The following is a 16943-nucleotide window of genomic DNA, read 5'->3' on the forward strand; positions in this document are numbered from 1 at the left end:
ATATTTATGAAAAAAAAATATTTTATGTTAAATATTTGCTTAAATTTGCATGATTTAAAGATATATGCTTTGTCAATCATATTGATGAGTATTATGCCTCTTCATTCTATAAATTATTGATAAGTTTGATGTATATTCAATCTTCTTGGTGTAATTTTTAAATTTTAGAAAGACACTATTGTTCCTCACATTCATTCACCAAGCTCTGTTTAACTTAACACATTGCTTGCATACACAAATGAAATAGTTCAAATATTTGAACTATTTTATTACATTGATACAAGATTTACTAGATGTTTCCAACATTTATTACTTGAATCATGTCAATTAGGAGGCTACATTCTAGCACAAGTGCCACTTGTCATTCCATTTAAAACTAACAATTAATCAACCCACCTCATTGAAAGGTAGGAACTTTGACGCTTGCGCCCCTTGTTAGTACTTGTTGTAGGCATAATACTATTGTAATCAATTTTCTATAACTAGTGATTAAAAATTATGACTTCCATCAACGGTGAGCCTCTCATGTGGGAGGTCTTCGGTTCAAATCTATTCGAGCTTAACACTTAATAATAATTAATTTCAACACATAACTATAATTAATATCAAGAAATTATTTTTGTATCATTACAAATTTATAAAAATCTAATTATATTTTATAATTAATATAAATATTTTAAAATCACTTCAATATTCTATGTGATCTTTCTTATTAGAAGATATAATTCTTAATATAAATCTAAAATTTATATTAGTAATATAAACTCTCTTCTATTACAAATATTTTAACCCTTTCCTCAACTACATTATTAATAATTATGTTCCTTTATTTTCTTCTTGTGTTTTTTCATTGACTCTCATGAGGTTGTTGTCATTGTAAATCAAATGGTGTTTTTGAAATACTAATAAAATAAATTATTAAAGATTATTACTATAAGTTTTAACCACTTTATTGTAGATTAAAATTGTGTTTTTAAAATTTAATTCTACCTTTTCTTTATCGTCAACTCTACATTCATAAACTAAATTATTAAAAATTATTATTATAATTACTAGCATTTTTCATCACCTCTACACTCCGTTTTCTTATTTTCCAAGGTATGAGTCTTGCATTTTTAATGGTAGGTAATTTTTTGATGATGCTTTACTCTAATGACATTACTTTTTTTTTCTTTGGAATGCCTCTTTGGTATTAGTGCATTGTTTTGATATCCGTAAGCTTTAGAATGCCTCTTTGGTGTTAGTGCATTGCATTGTGATACTATGAGCATCTAACATACTCTTAGTGATAAGGAAATCTTTAAAATATTTTAATCAATAGCATGTAGGTCAATGACTTATGGTAGAACACAACATATGAATGGTGTTCTATGAAATATGAGTTTCTTCAAAATATTTGTTTAGAAGTGTAGCTAGGAGAAAAGAGTGGGTTTCCAAAAGGACCAAAACATATTTACAATGTGAGTGAAATATCTCTTTACAAACTCAAGTGTGTCATGACCAATGAAACAATGAGAATGAAAGAAAAATAGAGCTACTAATAAATGGTAGAAACCCAAAAAAAGAAACATGGAAACCATGAGATTGTTTAAGCTAAATGAACCTCTTAAACCTAAAAGTAGCTTCTAATAGTAAGAAACCTCTTCTACATTGTTAAACAAGCATAATTTAATATGCTAGTTGTAGGATATCTAGTTTTTTTGAACCATAAATCTAGTTGCACAAACATTTCTCAAAATTTATTAGGCCTATTTTAAATAGTAATGGTGACAAGGATTTTCTTAATCTAATAGGTTAGCCAGTCCAACAGTCTCAACAATAATTGTCTGCACTTCATGGCCAATCTTAGAAACTTCAGCAAGCCCACATGGGCTACCTTACAAAATATGGCTAATGGCCAACTCAATTAAATCTTAATATTCCTCCCTATATTTTATATCGTAGTACAATACACTAGTGGAAATAATTGAGCTGATGGGCTCATTCTTGAGAGGATGCTCTTGGGATTGTTTTGATAATCTGGCATGGTCTAACTTTGCAAAATAGAAAGCATAGTGGAAGATAAAAGAAGAGGGCATAGGAACATAGTCATGATGTAAGTGTTGTGACAGGAAATTTTTATGAGTGGTGAAATTTGGAAATTTAAGTCTTTCTCCTACTTATGTTGCATGTCTGTGAGAATATCTATAAAATGTGTATAGGGAAGATAAATGGCTTAAACTAAATAGATAAGCTAATTTGATAACCATAGGAAACATGATTTTAATTTTTTATATGTGTTGAACAAAATTCAATTTTGTACAAAATTGGGAAGGAAAATGAATTTTTCCATGGATTTTCTTTCCTGTATGCCAAGAATACTTCAATGTTGTATGAAATTGGAAAGGGATGAGTAGCTTGAGGAAATAGAATACTTTGCAAATACCATGCTTCTATGCATAGCTAATTGCCTTAATTGCTAGAGGAAAAGAAAAAATATTTCATACATAAAGAACATGTTGGATTCATCACAATTGGAATAATTTAAATAACACACTAAGCATTGACTTTTAAAATTGTTTAGCATTTGAACTTAAGTGACGTTTTCAACTCCAAATTTTTCAAGGCAATGCTTGAGATTGTCAGTTGCAAAGTGAATAGATGGAGAATTGCATCCATTAAGGGCTTGTTTGGCCACAATATTAGGAATTGGGAATAAGCATATGCTATTCTGGATTTGATACTCTTGCATTTGTTATTTGGGATTTTTTTCTCAATCTGTTTGGTTCACCCAAAATCTGATAGGGAATATGTTTATCCTATGTTTGGTTGTGCAAAACTGGAATTGGAATAAGATTAAGTTTATATTTATTAAGTTATTTTTATTTTTTCCTTTTACATTTTATTGACTTGGTTATTTTTTTATTATTTAAAAAGTTAATTTAAATTGTTTTTCATTTTATGGAGTGAAGATAATTTATTAGATTTTTTTTTTTTAAAAATTTGATGCAACCATGAAGAATTGTACACACTAAAAACCTCATGAAACTAGTAGAATTTGTACATCACTTATATAGAAAACTAGTCACCACAATCATAAATTAGTCGCCACAATCATAAACAAATTCTAAACAAAAAAAAAGTCAAATCATTAGTAAATTTATCCACCATTTCTATAAAAAATCATAAAATAAGTTATAGTCTACAATAAATGCTTTTTCTTTTATCTACATTTATGCACATGGTCCCAATAGACTAGTGTGATCAAAACAATCATAATGACAGACATTAAAAAAAATGATTTCAACTTTCATCATGGAATCAATTACGATGGTTGTAGCAATATTTTGAGCCTTGCACAACTTACAATCATTACTTTCATGTGCTATAGATTTAGCTATGGTAGATGTAGGTGGGGCATCATCAACCCACCAAAAGAATCCATAACCATTGTCCCCCTACAATACCAAATATACACTATTGGTTGCCATAATAATTTGTTCTTACATAAAATGTAAACATACAAAAAAAAAGTAACAACCTTTAGGTTATTTAGACAACACAAGAATTTAGATTATGGATTACTTATTGTGTGCAAGGTCTTCATTGCTATAGGGCCATTACTACACTCACACATTGGAAATTTTATGAAAGCCATCAACCCTATATAAATAATGAACAAATGTTAGGAATTGATTAAACAAATATTTTGAATGTGTAGAACTCTCAAATATAATAAGAAGTTTGTTAAAAACTTCAAATTGTATTGAAAATATTAGCTTACCTAGTCTTAAAAATCCTAAAAATTGTATTATGATTATCTTACATAGCTCATTAGCATTCGTTATCAATTGTTAAATGTATCATGTGCACTTGAAAAACACCATGAATTTTCTTATCTTACTTAGACCTAGATCCTACTATTGTTGAACACTAAGAAATCAAATAAGTTTTGATTGCAAGAATCACAAAACCAACCAACAACCATAGAAATGAGGCATGTTACATTTATGGTTTCTTTCAGTGGCACTATTTTATGGTGATATCCTATTGTTTTTGAGCTTTGGGATAGTTTTCATTAGTTGAGATGGTCATGATTAATTGCTAGCATTTTAAATATATAAATAATGTAGTTGTAAGAGGTTGCCCAGTTGGTGTTCATTTTTTATTTATTTGTAATTTACTGAAAATATGTGAACTCAAAAAACATGGAGATTACTGTGGAATATATATTTTCAATAGCTAAGAAAATACAAATTTATGCAATAGTCTGAAATCATATTGTTTTATTCTCTCTTGAACAACTTCAACAAATAATATCAATGAATACAAATATCATATCTTCAATAATGGTTCAATACAATGAAATTCATCAGACAAAAATAGATATCAAAAAACAATTACAATACAAGCATCCTAGTTTGTTGTCATAACATTTTTTCAGACCTTTGTGACACCTTCCTTCATCTCTAAGCATCTCATTGGAAAAGAAAAGTCATTGGAAGATGCACAGATCAGAGTCCGCTTGACAAGTGAGATATAGTAGAAAATAGTCATGATGTAAGGGTTATGGTAGGAAATTTTTCTAAGCAGTGAAATTTGGAGATGTAAGTCTTTCTCCTACTTCTGTTGCATCAATATTGATAAAGTTTGTCTGTGAGAAGATCTATAAATGTGCACAAGGAAGATAAATGGCTTAAACCAAATAGATAAACCAATTTGATAACCATTGGAAATATGATTTTAATTTTCTATATATGTTAAACAACATTCAATGTTGTACAAAATTGGGAATGAAACATGAATTTTTCCATGTATTTTCTTTTCTATACGCCAAGAATACTTCAATGTTGTATGAAATTGGAAAGGAATGAGTAGCTTGAGGAAATAGAATACTTTGCAAATGCCATGCTTCTATGCATAGCTATTTGCCTTAATTGCTAGATCCAAAGCAAAAATATTTCAAACATAAAGAACATGTTGGATTCATCACAATTGGGATAATTTAAGTAACATACTAAGCATTGACTTCTAAAATTATTTAGCATTTGAACTTAAATGACATTTTCCACTCCAAAGTTTTCAAGGCAATGTCTGAGACTATTAGCGACAAAGTGAATAGATGGAGAATCACATCCATTAAGGGCCCATTTGGCTATGAGAATATGAATTTGGAATAAGCATATGCTATTCTAGATTTGATACTCTTGCATTTTTTATTTGGGATTTGTTATTTGAGATTTTCTTTTCTTGATCTATTTGGTTCACCCAAAATTTGATGGAGAATAGTTTATCCTGTGCTTGGTTGTGCAAAACTAGAATTGGACTAAGATTAGGTTTATATTTATTAAGTTATTCTTATTTTTATTTAATATTAATTTTTTCTTTTACATTTTATTGAGTTGGTTAATTTTTTTATTATTTTAAAAAGTTAATTTTTTTCCATTTTATGGAGTGAAGTTAATTTATTAGATTTTATTTTATTTTTAAATTGATGCAATCATGAACAATTATACATAGTAAAATACTCATGAAACTAGTAGAATTTGTTCATCATTTATATATAGAATTAGTCACCACAATCATAAATTAGTCGCCATAGTCACTAACAAGTTCTAAACAATAAAATAGTCAAATCATTAGTAAATTTATCCACCATTTCTATAAAAGATCATAAAATAATTTGCAGTCTACGATAAATGCTTTGTCTTTTATCTACATTTACTTTAATGGTCCTAATAAACTAGTGCAATCAAAACAATCATAACACCAATTATAATGCAAAGCACACATCACAGAAATATGATTTCAACTTTCATCATGGAATCAATCATGATAGTTGTAGCAATATTTTGAGCCTTGCACAACTTACAATCATTACTTTCATGTGCTATAGATTTAGCTATGGTAGATGTAGGTGGGGTATCATCGACCCACCATAAGAATCCACAACCATTGTCCCCTTACAATACCAAATCTACACTAGTGGTTGCCACAATAATTAGTTCTTACATAAAATGTAAACATACAAAAAAAATAGTAACAACCTTTAGTTTATTTGGACAACATAAGAATTTACATTCTAGATTACTTCTTGTGTGCAAGATCTTCATTGCTATAGGTCCATTACTACACTCACACAATGGAAAATTTACAAAAGCCATCAACCCTATATAACTAATGAAAAAATATTAGGGATTGAGTAAACAAATATTTTGAATATGTAGAACTCCCAAATATAATAAGGAGATTGTTAAAAAATTCAATTTGTATTGAAAATATGCCTTACCTAGTCTTAAAACCCCTAAAAAATGTGTTTTGAACGTCTTATACAACTCATTAGAATTCATTCACAGAAATCAAAACACTTCCAATTGTTAAATATATCACGTGCACCTAGAAAACACCATGAATTTTCTTATCTTACTTAGACTTGGATCCTATTATTGTTCAACACTAAGAAATCAAATAATTTTTGATTGCAAGATTCACAAAACCAACCAAAAAACATAGCAATGAGGCATATTATGTATGGTTTCTTTAAGTGGCACTATTTTATGGTGATATCCTATTATTTTCGAGCTTTGGGAGACATTTCATTAGTTGAGATGGTCATGATTAGCTACTAGCAATCTGAATATATAAATAATGTAGTTGTAAGAGGTTGCCCAATTATTACTATGGAATATATATTTTCAACAACTAAGAAAATATATATTCAAGCATGAATAGTACTATGGTAAACATGAATAGTACTGTGGAATATATATTTTCAACAACTAAGAAAATATAGATTTATGCTATAGTCTGAAATTATATTGTTGTAATCTCTCTTGAACCACTTCGATAAATAATATCAATGCATACAAATATCATATCTTCAACAATAGTTAAATACAATGAAATTCATTAGACAAAAATAGATATCAAAAAACAATTACATTACAAGCATCCCAGTTTGTTGTCATAACATTTTTTCAAACCTTTGTGACACCTTCCTTTGTCTCTAAGCATCTCATTGGAAAAGAAAATTCATTGGAAGATGCACAAATCAGAGTTTTCTTGAAAGAGTTTGCATGAAAGCTCAAATAATTAATTATGACAAGTGACATATAGCAAAAATGTTGGTTTAAAAAAAAACAATATGGCTAATTTTATTATTATTATCATGAGACATATATTTCCTTAGAATCATTAATAACTACAATCTAACAAATTATAACATGAATCTCTAGTAGAATGCACCACCTTTATTATCCTCCAAACTTATATCTAACATAATCTTCCCTTGCCTTTGCATCCATCTCTAAGAACCAAATAGCTCTTGTAGGTTCATGCATAAAAATGTCACATGCCACACTCAAAGTCTCCTAACTATGTCTAGGGATGGTGTTTAGGATAGCTAATACATTTGCAACATTTTTCTTAGCATCATCTTTATCAACTTTGATAGTGTGAGGCTTGCTAATTCTTGTGTATCATATGGATGCTTTTCAATATTACATCCAAAGAAATATCCATGCTTTCGTTCCTCCTCTTTGGCCTCCTTATTGATGTTATAGAAGGATTTTGTCTTGTAGATGCACTAGATTGATTTGACTAAAGAAAATCTTCATCAAAATCAACAACAATATTCATAGGCATTTTAAAATCCTTTTCATCATCCAAATAAACAACCTCATAAAAAATGTGTTCATCTTTAGTCTCTTGTGTCATTACAATTGTGTTTTCTTCAGCCATTTCATTCCCCACAATGGTTGCTAGATCATTAAAATAGTGGAACGATTGCCTCTTGTACAATTTTGCAGTCCTAAATTCTCTTCTCTACAAGTTGGCATAATTAAAGAGTTAGGTATCTTTCTTTCATTAGAATTGGAAAAAAATCTAAAGAGTATATTACCTTCAAAATTTCATCCCATATGTTTTCCTCAACATCCATGCAAATCCACTTGTATTTGTCAACTCTTTTATTACTCTAAACATTGCCTTCCATGTTTTAAACTTTTTTTGGAAGTTTTGTTTTCTAAGATTCAACTTCAACTCTTTTTTATTCTATATGGCAGTCCAAGATTCTTTCTAAAAACCTCCTTCACCTTTTCTTCCTTGTTTGACTTGCTCAAGGAAAAAATCTAGGAGTTTTCAGTCCATCTCTCTAATCCATACCACATTCACATTTCTAGAAGAAGTAGCAATAAGGGTAGCAATGGTGGTACTAACATGGGGAATATGAACCTCCTCATTTATGTTCATTAATAAATTTATGCTTTTTTTAAACCTTTGAGATAAGAAGTTGTTATATGCTACAAAACTTCAAGTGAACACCATGTCACATCCACAATATTTAGACTTCATTCTCAAAAAGTCTAAAACATACATGCCCAGAAAAAATCTAATCTCATTTATAGTTATATAAAATAATTTTTAAAAATAGACTATATAGTGACATGTCCAAGAAATAGATTATATAAAATATAGTGAAAATAAAAAATTTGCTAAAAAATGGTTAACACCAAATAAAGAACTCATCTGTAGCACATGAATTCACTAAAATTTGGATTTTATGCACAACTTTAAGAGTAACATTACTGCATTAGCTGGAAAAGAATAGTAGTAGAGCAATATAAAAACTAGCAAGATGACCTATAACACAAAAAAAATATAATTAAAAAAAAAGCAACAAAGCGATATAAAAACTAGCAAGGAAACCTTTAACATGACATAAATGTAATAAAATTATTTTGTTAAAAAAGAGAAAAAAAGAGCATCCAGGTCCAAATCTAGTAGCATAATAATAAAACTAGCAAATGTCATGAATATTAAGATAGTCTCTCAATAATAAGAACATCTTTAGGTTCAAACCATCCACAATAATAAGACATCTTGTGATTCTTACCAACTTGTAAACAATTCATATCAAAAAGATAAAAATTATGATTCAACTTTACATTCCCCCATCAATTAAGTGGTTTATAATTTTGTCTAATGTGAATCTACCTAGTATTAAAACTAAAAAAATGTGAGCCTCACTCAAAATCTTTTAAATTCAAAGAATGAGATGAAATCAAAAAACAAAATGATCTAGGTTCAAATAAATTGAAGTTACACAAAAAATAAATAAATTCATATGAGAATAGCACAAGTTGAACTCTGCCAGAATTGAACAAAGTTTCTACTAAAATCCTTGATACAACAATAGAGAGATCCAAGTTGAAATAAAAAAAGTAATTAGGAAACCCATAAATATATATGTGCAACCCCTAAATCAACATAGATAGTTGAGAGTGTCAACATCTAAGACAAGGGGATGTGGCAAGACTGCCTATGTTGAAGGAAATATGAATCAAGCAAAGTAATTGTAAGTTCATCACACAACCACACACACCTTAAAAGGATAGAGTTCAAGGAAAGAAATTCTTTCAAGCCAACCCTAAAAGGTGTTAAATCTTAGAAGGTTAATACAATACAATGGATAAAGGAACATCAAGTCAAGCCAAGATCTAATGATTATGAAGTAAGGAAAAGAATAACACTTGCCCTTGAGATTTAAACTAGTTACTTCTAGATGTAAACAAGATACAAAATACTTAAATGAAAGTGTTCAATTGATGAAGGAGGATAGAAAAATACTTATTTTTGAAATTTTGAGTCTTAATTTTTGAGTGATGTGCTTCTATAAGGAGTTAATGAAACCAGATTTGTGCTTGAAATTGGATGGAAAATGAAACCCAGAAATATTTAAGTGATTATTAGGGGAAAACTAGTACATCAAGGGAAAATCAATTTATCAAGGGTGCAATGTGCCCTTGTTCAAAGGTATCTGACATTGATTCTAATTTCACATTTCTACTAAATGAAAAAATAGGTACTCTAATCTACAACTATTTTTTTTGTTTTGAGATCTGCTAATGTTTGAAATGGGGGATGTTGGGTGGATATGTAAGTGTTTTCCTTAGTGAAGACCTTATTTTGGTGGTTTTAACATCCACAGATAGGTGAATTAAAATGTAATGTGTGTGATGCTTGTGTATGAGCTTGGAATGTGCAAATGCAAGGATCCAAATCTTTAGATCTAAAAACCTAGCATGAAGTATTATGCTTCAATGTAGATGACATAGTAATGCATAGATTCAAGGATAACATAGAAAGCATACCAAGCCTTGAAGGCTAAAGTACCCTAGACCATACTCATGATCCATATTCATTATTCCATGATTGAATCTTAAATGATTTAATTGAATGTAAAGAGGAATATGAAGAACTCTCTTTCTTGAAAGGGAATTTCTAAGCCTCCTTGCTTCCACCTTGTAAATGTGCTAAGACAAATTGGGATGTCCACAATCACTTATCTACATGAGAAATACTTGATTGATCTTGGTTGAGTGTAAGTATGATTTATTTCTTAGTAGTCCACACACATATGATTCCTTTCCAAATGAATAAACTTAGGGTGTTTATATAATTTAGATTAATTTTCTTTCGTAGGCCAATTGGGCTTAAGAAACTAACTCTGGACCAAACCCCAAAGAGTTTCTAACTACTAGGACCCAAAATAGGGCAAGATCAAGGGTGTATTGCACCCCTAATTGATCATAGGAAAATTGTACCCTTTATTGATGAGGGGCACAGTGCATCCTTGAAAACCAAGTGTGGAAGCCCCTGGGATTGTCTTAGGACCCCTAAATAGGTCCTAGAATCTCAAAATTAGGTCTAGAATATGAGGAAAACCCATTTTGGTGTGAAAGGTTATTATGGAATTTGAAGAGAAAGGAAAGGGGAGGACCTAGATAGATATATCCTACCTCAAGTTTTTAAAAGGGAAATGTTGAGGAGGCCATATTAGGTCCTACCTAGATTCCATTAAGAGGAGAATAGGTGAGAGATTAAATGCAATTTTACAATATGTTATATTGACTAGGTTCTAAATGGTCATAAATTAAAGTGCTTCCAATTTAGGATGGTACATTTAGCATCCACTTTAGTTGGATATGACACTAAATGAATGGGCAAGATAAAGTAAAGTAAAATTTCTTAAGGAAAAATGATATAGCAAAGTCTAGGATTCGTGATCCCTATAAGACAGTGTTAGTACCTGCAACCTGCAAAATGTGTTAGTGGAACCCAAAAATACATAGATCTAACTAATAATGATTTTTTGAGATTCATAGATGCCCATATGCCCCCCTATTTTGTCTTACTCTTTTGGGGAAGGTGAAACAAGGTGATATAGTTAACCCTAAGAACTAAAAGTGCAAATTGATTGGGAAGGCTTTCAAGATTAGTGAGGAAGTTATCAAAATATTTCTCAACAAACTTTAAAAGAAAGATAACTGAATCATGATTCTAATACTTCTAATGACATGCAAATCAGAGCTATCTAGCAGAAGTTATGATGAAAAGAGTAGATGCCTAGTCTAAATGCATATAAAGGAAACCCTAATTGTAACCCTAATTTTATGTTGAAAACACTATAAGGGTCTTACCATCCATTTTCTACCTTTTACAGCTTGAAGAAAAATGTTGAAGATGAGGAATAGGCTCAAGAACATGAGGTTGGAGGTTATGAGACAACTCACTTCAGCTGATGACCTGCTTCATGAGGTGAGTGTCAGTGCGTGTTGATTTCTATGTGTTTTGATGCATTTATTTGGTTTTTATGTGATACTTATGTTTATTTTTGAGTGGGATATCAACCTTGACTGACCATGTTGACCTTGATGAGGCAGGTTGACCCTAATTCTAGGGAGGTCATCCCTAATGAGGGAGATCAACCCCAAATTAGGGCAGGTCGACCCTGATCAAGAGATGTTGACCCTAAATTAAGGTAAGTCAAACCTGACTAGGGGATATTAATACTAACCCCAAAATAATTATATTGACTCCCTATTTGATAATGATGATCAATTTGGTTTATCATGTAGGATCTATTGTCACTTTGAGAGGATCAAATGTCATATGCTTTGCAATTCATTTAGGATAACATGTAGAAGCTAAGCATGGAGGAAATTTGACTACTAAAGGATATTGGTCTCTATTGGGAAGGCTAGATTCCATACCTTATGTTTCACTATGGTATGAATCAACATTGATAAAGTGACGAGATGTGGATACTTTTTCATTCCATATTTTGACTAGAGAGATCAATGTGACATTAGAGGATGTCTACCACCTACTAGGTCTTTTGATCAGAGGGCTTCTAGTGAGGATTTATTTTGAGAGGAACATAGAGAAGATATTTGGAGATGAGGAGTATTGCAATGGTTAGAGATCATTGATGAGATCTAAAGAATATCAAAGAGATCTTCATGATATCATCCTAGGTGGTACTCCCTTAGTGAGATGATGAATATGTTGCATACTAAGTTGCATCATAACCTATAATGGTAAAGGGGAAATTTTATTATATCCTTTTACATACTTAGTATGAGTAGTGGAGAGAGATCAAATAGTGTTTTCATGGGGTAGGAATATGTTGGCTACTCTACATTTAGAGCTAAGTAGACCTACTAGGTACTAGAGAGATAGTTTGATAGTATGCACAATCTTATAAGTATGGTTGTTCAAGAATTTTAAATGCACAAGGCTAGTAGGAGTTTGGTATAGAAGCACCCATAATGAATGATTAGGTTAGATCAATCATGAGGTATCTAGACCAAATTGTAAGACCTAGTTCCAAGATTGACAAAGTTATAAGCCCTTGGTCAACTATGGTCAAACATGGTCAAAGGGCCTAGGATCTTAGGATTTTGATTTATCTCATGTTTTAACATGTTTAGGACCTTTTTGGGTAATTTCGACTAAGTTTTATTAGTTCTAGTTGTATGTTTTCAAAAATTGCACAAATTGCTAAAAAGTTGTAAAGCAACTTTAGCAACGTTTTGCAAAATAGTGCAAAAAATTACCCAACGGCCATAAAAAAGTTTGAAATGTTGTTATGAACATTGGAAGGCCTATAATAATCCCTTTCAAGTGGGTGATGTAATACCCAAAAATTGGCACATTGCCATGTTAACCAATTATGGTCTATTTGATCAACCCTAAGTCCTATTTTACTAGGCAATTCTGATTCTAATTATCGCTACTTGACCTAAGCGTCAAATATAGAAAACCCTAATCTGCATCAATCACTTTCTTTATTTAATTCCTAAGTATTGACTCAAATAAGCTACATTAAACCTATTTCATTAAGTTTAATTTAATTATAAGTGTTCATACTTTAATTAAATTGAATTACTTCTTTAGCTAATGTAAAAAGGAATTAAATGTCTTTAATTTAATAATGTCCTCTTTTTAATTATTGAATTTAATTATTCAATTAATTGAATTTTATGCATTTATGAGTTCATATATTATTTTATTAAATTAAACAATCTCTCCAAATCTTCTGGTTAGTTCGTAAATGGAAATGTTGAGTGAACTATCTCTTGAAATGGAATTAATCTAGTTAACTCTCTCTCATACTCAGAAGAGAATTAGTTAACTCTCCATCACACTTAGATATGAAACAGTTAACTGCATCTACATAAGGAAGTTTCCATTTTGACTAAGTCTCATCATCAATCTTGATCGTTCATTCCAATTGATCTTGACCATCGATTGATCTCGGGATTCTATTTAAGAGGCCTTCAAATCCTCATTACAAAGGTAGAATTGAATTTGCATGAAATCCATGCTAGAATATCTACTCATTTTTATACATCCAAAAACTTATTTTTCTTACATTTGCAATCTCATATTAGCTTAAAATGCATTCATATAGTGTAACTTGCTTTCTTTGTTCTTAGATTAAAATCAATTTCATTTAGATTAATTGCATTCTCATGTAGCTTAAGAAAAAATCCTTTGTACTAGAGGTCTAGTTGCTAGCTTCTCATTTTGAGAGCAAGGGAAAAATACTTCTAGTTAGAAGGCAACAGGTCAAACTATTTGATTACTTGGATGAATAATATCATATTCATTCTGCGATGATCTCTCAAGTAATGATTGTGTTGAAGTGTGTGTGAGGATTAGAGGCCCACATTTCACACATACAGGTGATAGGAAGAAATAATGCACTTTCAACTTTCAAATCAATAAAATACCCTATTTTTATTTCAATCAGCCTAGTATCGTGTGTTGTACAAATTCATCTAGTGGTCAAACTTAAATTTTTTTGATATGTGGATGAACTATATTTCCAATTCATCTAGTTTGAAGTCTCCATCTATTCCATAACTCAAGATATTCATATTGTTGTACAAGTAAGTCCGAATTTGTTGCTAACCTAGGGTTTTGAAAGATTTTCAAGTGTAGAGAAGGGTTTCACCATGGAAATATAATTAATGGCCATTGGTAAAATCTTAGAACTTTCAATGTACTATAAGATGCAAGTAGTTTTAGGAATGTACTTGCAAGGACCCATTATAAATTTGATGCCCTAGGCATGCAAGACCCATGTGCATGCTAGGAAAAGGATGCAACATCTCCCACAACTTCAAGTGGACTTGGCATCAAGGCATGAGATTAAATTTGTGACTAGTATATGGTTGACCTCACATGTTTCCATCATTGGTTTTTAGGATGAAGTATTAGAACATGCACTTCCTTTGTAAATGGAGGCTTAATTATCCTAATTGCCTAGGCAAGAAACTAAACAAAAGCCCATTTGTTCATGTCATCAAAACTTGGTGCCTTAGTCTATTTTGTAAGTCCAAAAAGGGTTTCCAAAATAGTAATTTTTTCCCTAGGTTGTGTGGAGATATTTCCTTTTAAATCTAATTTTCATCAAAAAGGACTACTAGCCTTTTTGAGTGACTTAACAAAGCAACCATATGCCAGAAGTTGCATAGGTGGTTTTTGATCATTGGATATTTCCATTATTGACCTAAATATACCATTTCCATGAGTATGCATCTTCCCTAGTCATTTCATGAAGTTTAGGGTTATTTTACCAAATTGAGTCAATTTGTGCATTATGGACAATTTGTGATAAGTTGTCTTGTTCATAGGGTTCCTTAGTGATTAGGGTTTTTCTTGTTTGGATGCAGGATTGTGATAACCTAATATCATCCTTGAAGGACCTATTACACATTTTGATCATCTTACAAAGATATTTTGTTGGGCCTTTAGTGAAGAGGGTTTTTGGACCAATTGATCATCATTTGATCAATTCCACTAGGCTCCATTGCATCAAAGTTCCTGTAGCATTAGATCAAATCCTTTTGAGAGTGTATGCATATCCCCTTGATGAGTTGTGGTAGTTCAGATATGTACTATACTAGAGAGTGAGATTTGACCACTCGAATAGTGGTGAGATAGTGTGGAGACCATACCTCCAGATGGTGGAGTGGCCTTGTAATGCACACCAGATGAAATTTTCATAGAGAAGGATATTCCTAGAGGGATGATAGAGTCAAGTGATCATGCCATACTATTTTGATCACATACTAAGATAGTTTGGCTTACAACAAGGTTTACCAATAACAATGCCATGGTATGCCCACCCTCAAAGATATATTTAGAGAGTTAAAGCTAGACGATGACCTACAATAGCTGACATTTCCTCTAGTGATTTCAAGGATGGAGAGAATGTTCCTTTTGTAGCATACTATATGTAGGTTTTATAGAGGAGTACATCAAGTATTTGGTTAGAGAGGGAGTTAGTGTTGAAAATAGATTGAGACAAGTATGATAAATGTGTTTCAATCATTGTTTTTTCACTGATGTCAAACCTGCTATTTTTTGGTAAGACAACTGCATATATGATTTAAGTACTATCACTTATTTTATTGATGAAGAGGATTTGATCAAATGATGTAACAACAACACCTAGAGGATAGGTTGAGTTATGATATGAAAAGGAGTACAAGAATTAGATAAGACAACAATATCATAGTGCATTGATAATATACTTAAGGTTGCGAAGGTTGGTTATACTAAGCAAGTTCAGAATAACAAGTTAAACAAAGTTTGTCTACCAAGCTTCACCGAATGGACATTATGTGCCGAGAAAGGTTAGTGCGAGTTGAGCAAAAAATCATTTGGAGTCGAGTATAAGTCTATTTTAGTGTATGCCAAGTAAAATAGTTGATACTGAGCACCAATAAACTTTAGTTCATGTTGAGTGATTTTATAGAGGATGCCAAACAATGTAGTTTATACTGAGCATTAGAAGCAAGTTAATGCTGAGTGCCAACATTATTAGAAAGATTGTGAATTCAATGGATCTGAGATGACAAGTTTATTTTCTCAAATTGTGTGAACCATGTGGAAGATAAGATTGATGAGCTAGTGGCACCGAATTCATGGAAAACCATTTTAAGGGGAATTCAAAGAGGATTGAAGGAGAAGTTTCTAGAAATTAAATGGAATGAGGGGTTGATTCATTGAATCCTACCTAATCTATCCTAACCCTAGATTTGATGATGGAGAATGAATGCCAAAATATCTTAATTCTTTATTTATAGGGATGTCTGGTCAGAAGCAAGGGTTGTCATGTGTGAGAACCTAAGGAAGACAAGGAGTCTAGGGTATTGCTTCATTCAGTGACCTAAGTGAAGAGTCTACATTGGCAAGTCAAGCAAGAAGGCTTAATGGTATTAATGCTTGAAGGGCGAACAAACTATCAGAGTTGAAGTGTGTGAAAGCCAAGCAGAATGGAGGACTGAAATAGAGATCTATAATCTACAAATGGAGTTGTAAGTTTTTATTAGATCAAGCCTTATAATTACTCTCTAATAATTGTATCAGTCTAGGGTAAATCCTTTGGATTAAGGTTGACCTAATAATCATTTGTAAATCCTTTAATTGGGTGACATTCCAAGTGAATGGTCTAAAGTCCTCTAACAAGCCTCACTCCTAACAGGGAGATTGAAATCCTTTAACATGGTCGCACTTAATAGTGTGCATTGTAACCTTTAACAGAGTTGGACTTTCACAAGAAATCACTTCAAAATAGTGAGAAAGAGTAGCATGTCACTAGTGGTTTT

Source organism: Cupressus sempervirens, chromosome 10 (genome assembly GCF_028749045.1).
Source record: "Cupressus sempervirens isolate cs-2001-9-10 chromosome 10, ASM2874904v1, whole genome shotgun sequence".
NCBI classification, from domain to species: Eukaryota; Viridiplantae; Streptophyta; class Pinopsida; order Cupressales; family Cupressaceae; genus Cupressus; species Cupressus sempervirens.